Source organism: Cricetulus griseus, chromosome 8, assembly GCF_003668045.3.
Source record: "Cricetulus griseus strain 17A/GY chromosome 8, alternate assembly CriGri-PICRH-1.0, whole genome shotgun sequence".
NCBI classification, from domain to species: Eukaryota; Metazoa; Chordata; class Mammalia; order Rodentia; family Cricetidae; genus Cricetulus; species Cricetulus griseus.
Window position 1 is genome coordinate 59268144 of NC_048601.1, and position 7251 is coordinate 59275394.

The window sequence follows — 7251 nt, forward strand, 5'->3', positions numbered from 1 at the left end:
AAGGAAAGCACACCACTTGGTTGTCTAGTACCGAAAGATCAGCCCTGAAAACAGGCATACAAGTAACATTATACACAGTGAGCAAGTTATGTTAGGAATATATATATAATAAACAATATATATATAATAAACAATATATAAACATTATATATATAATAAACAATGAAGAAGGTCATGTATTTGAAAGACAGCAAGGAGGGTTTGGAGAGAGGGAAAGAAAGGGGGAAGTTATGTAATTGTAATCTCAAAAAAGAGGGATAGGAAAAAATGCTAGTTTATGGTAGTTGTGAAAAGGAGGATCAATTTTTTTCCTAGCTGTACTGTTATTTTAATTTAATTTTTGATAATTTCATAAATGTGAATGATGTACTGCAGACTTCTGTTATTTACCACCAGATATCCCCTTCTTATCACTTTCTCACTGCTTCAGATCCTTTTCTCTTCCCAACTAGACCTGCCCTACTTTCATGACTTTTTTTTCTTGCATGCTTTTTTCAGATAGCCATAGCAGTTGTGTTCATATGACTACATCAACCATGTCCTATCTAGAAGAAAACACTTCATAGGCCTCCTCCCTATTCTCCAGCACTTGAAATCTTTCCATCTCCTTTCCTGTGATGTTCCCTTTAACTAGGAGGGAGTAATACAGATGTCCCATTTATGGTAGAACAGTCAACCTTATTCTCAGCATTTTACTTACTATGCACCTCTGTATAAACTGTTACTCACTGCAAAAAGAGGGCTCTCTTGTTAAGATGAATACAGTGCTAGTGACCTTTGCACTGTTTTTAATTCTCTACGATACATCCCCTTGTTGCTTGTGCCCAGAGTTGGCTGTTTCTCCCCCTTCCCTTGGTAATTTACAAAGTCTCAGGAAAGGTATTAGAAGACTGCATCACAGGGCAATTTTATCTATCTTCCCACTTCAACAACAGTACAAGATCCTGTGGGTAATGGACACAGTTTTAGAGGATTGTGTAGATTTTTAATGTGGTAATATTGTTTCCTTGAGTACTTGAAATAATTTGTATCAAATATCTCCATATTTTCAATTAGTTTTGTTCTTCTATAGGCATAATGTGCTTATAAAACAAAATCATATCCACAGCTGTTGAGAAGTTCCCACTCTCAGAGAAATTTTTCTCCCTCCCTAGCACAGCACAAGTTTTTTTCCTCACTTTACGAACCCTATCCACAGAAAGTGGAAAGTAGCCTTGAACACACTGGCACAGGAGAGCACTGGCTCTAAATATAACACCAGTAGCACAGACACTGAGATCGACAATCAATAAATGGGACCTCCTGAAACTGAAAAGCTTCAGTAAGACAAAGGACACAGTCAACAAGACAAAACGTCAGCCCACAGAATGGGAAAAGATCTTCACCAACCCTACATCTGACAGATGGCTGATCTCCAAAATGAATAAGAATTAAACAAACAACATCATCACACAAAATAACCCAATTGAAAAATGCCAAAAGACCTTAATACCCTGTGATACAATCCTTGGGCATAAACCCAAAGGATGCTCAATCATAATACAAGGACACTTGCTCGACAATGTTCATAGCAGCATTATTCATAACAGCCAGAACCTGGAAACAACTAAAGAATGTAGTACTACTCAACTGTAAAAATGATGACCTCGTGAAATTTTCAGGCAAATGGATGGCACTAGAAAAAAAAAAAAAAACATCTTGAATTAGGTAACCCAGACTTACAAAGGCAACCACAGTATGTATTCATTTATAAGTGGTTATTAGATGGAAATGATGGAAATCAAGGATAACCAGACTAATTCACAACTGCAGAGAAGCTAGGTACCAAGAATGGCCCTAAAAGGGGCACATGGATCAGCCTTTGAAGGGAAATTAGATAATATTTACTGTGTAAACTGGAGATGGAGGTGGTAAGGGAAGTGTAGGAGGAATGAGAACATGAGGGAACAGGATGGTAGAGACAGGTAGGGATGTAGTGGGAAGAGCAAAGAAAGAGGTATCTTAATAGAGAGAGCCACTATAGGGTTAGGGAGAAACCTGGTGCTAGGGTAATTCCCAAGAATCAACAAGAGTAACCTCAGCTAAGACTCCTAGCAATTGTGGAGAGGAAGTCCAAACTGTTTTACCCCTGTAATCAGATTGGTGACTATCCCAACTATCATCATAGAGTCTTCATCCAGTAATTGACGGAACCAGATGCAGAGATCCACAACCAAGCACCATGCTGAGGTCTGGGAATCCCAAAGAGAGGGAGGAGGGAATATATGAGCAAGGCAGGGGGGAGGTCAGGGCTGTCAAGAGAAATCTACAAAGACAGATGAACCAAGCTCAAGCTCGTGAAAACACATGGATTCTAGACTGACAGCTGAAAAGACTTCAGGGGACTGAAGTAGGCCCTTTGTATATGGGAAACAGTTGTTAACTTAGATTACTTGAGGGTTCCCAGGAACTAGGACCACGATGCAAAACTGGTACAAGAGCTAGCTTGTTATAGCTCATTCCCTGTAGTGGGAGAGGGTGTTGACCTTGCCCCAACCTATTGTGCCAGACTTTGTTGACTCCTCATGGGATCCCTTTCCCACATGGATGAGTGCCCTGGGTTGGGCTTGGGGGAGGTGAGGTGGGGTGGGAGGGAGAACTGTGTTGAAATGTAAAATGAAATTTAAAAGAATAAATTATTCAAAAGATCATCAGACAGAAAAACAAAAAACAACAAAAAAATCTCTTCACAAACCATCCAGGTCTTTACTTTGGCAGTCATCTTGAAAACATTTTCTACTCTTCCATTGGACTATGTAATTCTGGACTATTAACTCATGATATCTCAAATTTCCCTCTCTAATTTTCAGAGGCACCTTCCCTGCCTCTGAATGACCAGTAGCATTAACCCCTTTGTCACAAAGGTTCAGAACATTTTGTTCATATCACTATTTTAAGTGCTACAATTACTTTAAAATATTTTATTTTATTATTTTATTTTATTTTATTTATGTGTGTGTCTATGTACATGTTTCTGTGTGTCCTTGGAAGCCTGAAGAGGGAATTGAATCATGTAGGACTGCATGTGTGTGTTGGGACCTGAATTCTAGTCCTATGAGAGAGCTGTAAGTGTGTTTAACCACAAACTCATCTCTCTAGTCCCCACTTTTTTTTTTTTTACTTTTAAGTATTTATTAGACACTATGAAAACCATAAATTACCCAGATGTGTTTTGCACTGGCAAGAATCTTACATGTTTAACAGGGAGTTAGTTGGCTAATTTAAAATACAACCATGAGGGGGAAAATGTTTCTTTTGAGCTGGGGGTGTCTCCTGTAGCCTAAGTTGGAGCAGAACTTCTGAACCTTCTTTCCAAAGTGCTAGGCTTACAGGCAAGCACCACCATGCTGTGAAGAAAAAAAAATACAATTTTTTTGAAGAACATTTAAGGAACAAGGTAGACAACAGGCTTATCTTAATATGTAATTTTTGTGTCATTGTAGTTAAAACATGTTGTTCAGTGGGTTAAAAGGGCCCACTTTTTGAGCATATGCATACACTCAGTGAATGAAATTTTTTTACAGTATTATAATTTGAATAGGTGCCAAATGTCTTGTTCCTTTTCTTCAATCGGGAAGAGGAAATTATTTTCCAAATCACTTGGACAAAAATGACCATTTCCCCACACCATTCTGTAGTATTACAGATGCAGATGCAGTGACAAGGGACTTCCTCAGCCTTTCAGAGAGGACATCCCACCTCTCATGATCTCATCAGCCAGGAGAATGTTGGTGGCGATCACAGTACAGGAGTGAAGCAGCTGCTTCTTCACACAGTAGTTATCCCACACACCCATCTATGCTGCCACCATTGGCTCACCTGTGTTCAAGTCCACACAGATAAGTTGACCTGATTCTGAATGTTCAGCTTGAACTTTAACTAACGTTTCCTGAAGGTCAAAACCAGAGTTCTGCGCAAGAACCTTGAGAATAATGAGCAAGGCATCTGCAAATGCCTGGACTCCAAGCTGAGCCCTGCCTTTCACACTGGGCTTGTATTTAATCAGAGCTTCTGCCATTGCCGCTTCTATTGCACCAGCGCCTGGGACAACACAGCCATCATCGATAGCATTTTTGATGGCCCTCAAGCCATCTCTTATTGCATCCTTGATTTGAGTCAGTGTGTGCTTGTTTGGTCCTTTAACCAGTAATGTGACAGACAGAACGGGGATTGTTACATTTCTCAATAAAGGTGAACTTCTCTTCGCCCAATGTTACTCATGGACAAGACCTGCAAATCCCAAACAGTGAGGATTCAGGTCATCTAAGGAATTCAGAGTTATACTGCCACAAGCAAGTGTCAGCCTCTCCATTTTTCTCCTCTTGGTCCTGCGCAGAGCAACGATGTCTTCTTTTGCACGTGCATCCAAGGAAAAGGGGTCAATCCCCTTTTGGTTAATAACGACAAATCCTTTATCTGAATCACCACAGACTTTCTTTTTCAGTTCTATTATCTTTTTAACTCTATCTTCAATGAATTTTCTTTCAACCTTTACTAGTTTTTCTCGCTCTTCGGCACTCTTGTAAAAAAAAACCAGAATTCACTTCGGTTTTCTCATATTCTAAGGACACGTTGCACGTGAGGATGTAGGCATTTTCTACTCTTCATATCAGGATGCCGTGCTCCATGATCCAAAACAAGCCCACTGATTAAGCTTGTATCAGTTTCAGATTTATGTTTCATCTCCATGATCTCAACCATGAAGAGGTCAATGGGTTCATCTGTTTTCTTAATGGCCAAAACGGAGTCCACTACAGCCTCTGTTAAGACATCTGCGAGTTCAGCATGAAGAGATGCTCTGGCTATATCGATGAGTGTTTCTCTGTCCATCTCTCTGCTTACTTTGACTTGTTCCAAAAACTGGAGTGCCTTTTCCTTTGCAGCTTCAAAACCTTCAGTTATTTTCCTGGGATGAAAACCCTCAGAAATGTAGAGGTCTGCCTGTTTTAGCAGCTCCTCAATGATAAGGACATTGGATGTAGTACAATCACCAGTATGTCATCCTGGGCTGTAGCTACTTTTGCTATTAAAGAAGCTGTTGGGTTTGAATACGCATTTCGTGAAGCAGCACATTGCCATCTTTAGTAAGCTTGATGTCTCCAGCACCAGAAACAAGCATCTTCATGGTTGCCCTTAGGCCCCAAGTTGGTCCTCAGTACATCCTGCAGACCCCGTGCCGCGCTGATGTTCACGGCCAACGCTGCCTGCACCCGGACCACCTAGGGTTTAGGCTCTTCACCGCCGCCATGGCCGGCAGAGCTCAGGGAGAGGCTGAGAACAAAGTCTAGTCCCCACTTTTAAAATATATATGTGGTTATTATTTTCCTCTCTTCATCATCTCATGCAAGTTCTTATACATCACTATGAAAATCATGAATAAATTAATGGAGATTTTTGGTCTTTCATTTTTTTGATCAGCTTTCCTTTTAACTTGAATCTCTAAGAAAAGACATTAACAGAGTTCATGGTTTTCAAAAATTATTAGTATCTATGAACTGTAAAAAACAATGTATTTCAGATGACATTTTATTCATATATACCATGTGTTTTGAACATATTGAATGAATTTTTACATTAGTGTTTTCTATGACTAAAATTCATTATAATCTTATCCTGTAAGCTTGTCCAAAATTTCCTTAAAAATTACACCTTGACCTAAATATGATTCATATATGCAGATAGGGATAGAATGTTCATTTTCTTGTGCTTCCAAGGTGTAAATTTTGTCCTCATAAAAAATATTCTCTGTCTTTTTTTGTATGGTGTCAGAATTAACAGTCAGATTTACATAGTCAGAAATGTTGTATACACCTATGAGAGTACTCATTAACACAAGTCATTTTCTTCTTTAAGACTAAATCCCAGCAGTGACTGGCTTAGTTAAGAGGCAGAGCTTTGCAACTGAATCAGCAACATAGAAGAACTTAGTCTAACTGATTTGACTGAGAAAAAATGCTTTCTCACAGGAATGCAAGGCATAACGCATTTGAATGTATCACATTCTTATGAATTCAGATTATTAATAGTCTGTCTTATTTATTCATAGAATCCTTGAATTACTCAGACAATAGATTTCAGAAAACTGTTATGCTTCAGTGATTACTATAATCTGTAGTTTCCTATAAGAAGTAGGTATAGATGACACAATGCTGAAGGTAGTGCTACTAGATATAAAAAAAAAAAAAGACCAAAAGGTGGACCACAAAAGAAAGTCCCCTCATCACATAATAATTAAAACACCAAACGTATGGAATAAAGAAAAAATATTAAGAACAGCAAGGGAAAAAGGCCAAGTAACATAAAGGCAAACCTGTCAGAATTACACCAGACTTCTCCATGGAAACTCTGAAATCTAGATGGACCTGGATAGATATTCTACCAACTATGAAAGAACATGGAAGCCAGCTCAGACTACTATACCCAGCAAAGCTTTCAATCACTGTAAATGGAGAAAACAAGATATTCCACGATAAAACCAGATTTAAACAATATGTAACCACTAATCTATCCCTACAGAAAGTACTGGAAAGAAAACTCCAACCTAAGGAAATTAACTACACTTGCAAAAACATAGGCAGCAGATAATCCCACTCTACAAAAGCACAAAATAAAAGGCAGGGTAAATCCACATACAAAACCAGTACCAACAACAAACCAAAAACAAACAAAAATAAACACTCAATGGACCTTAATTTCCCTCAAAATTAATGGTCTAACTCAAAAAAAGACACAGGCTAACAGATTGGATATGAAGACAGAATCCATCCTTCTGCTGCATTCAAGAAACACACCTCAAATTCAAGGACAGACATTACCTCAGAATAAAGGGTTGGGATAAGACACTCCAATCAAATGGACCCAAGAAACGAACTGGAGTAGCTATCCTTGTATCTAACAAGATAGACTTCAAACTAAAATCAATCAAAAGAGACGAAGTTCATATCATATTCAACACAGAAAAAATCCATCAGGAAGAAGTCTCAATTCTAAACATCTATGCCCCAACTACAAAGGCACCAACATTTGTAAAAGAAACATTATTAAAACTCAAATCACAAATAAGACCTCACACAGTTATAGTGGGAGACTTCAACATCCCACTCTCACCACTGGACAGGACCACCAAACAGAAACTTAACAAAGAGACAAAGGAACTAACAGAAGTTATGACCCAGTTGGGATTAACAGACATTTATAGAACTTTCTATCCAA

General features: G+C 38.6%; 1 pseudogene; it reads right to left on the reverse strand.

The window, feature by feature from the left end:
- Positions 1 to 3694: 3694 nt before the first annotated feature.
- Positions 3695 to 5287, reverse strand: LOC100768103 (annotated as a pseudogene).
- Positions 5288 to 7251: the final 1964 nt, after the last annotated feature.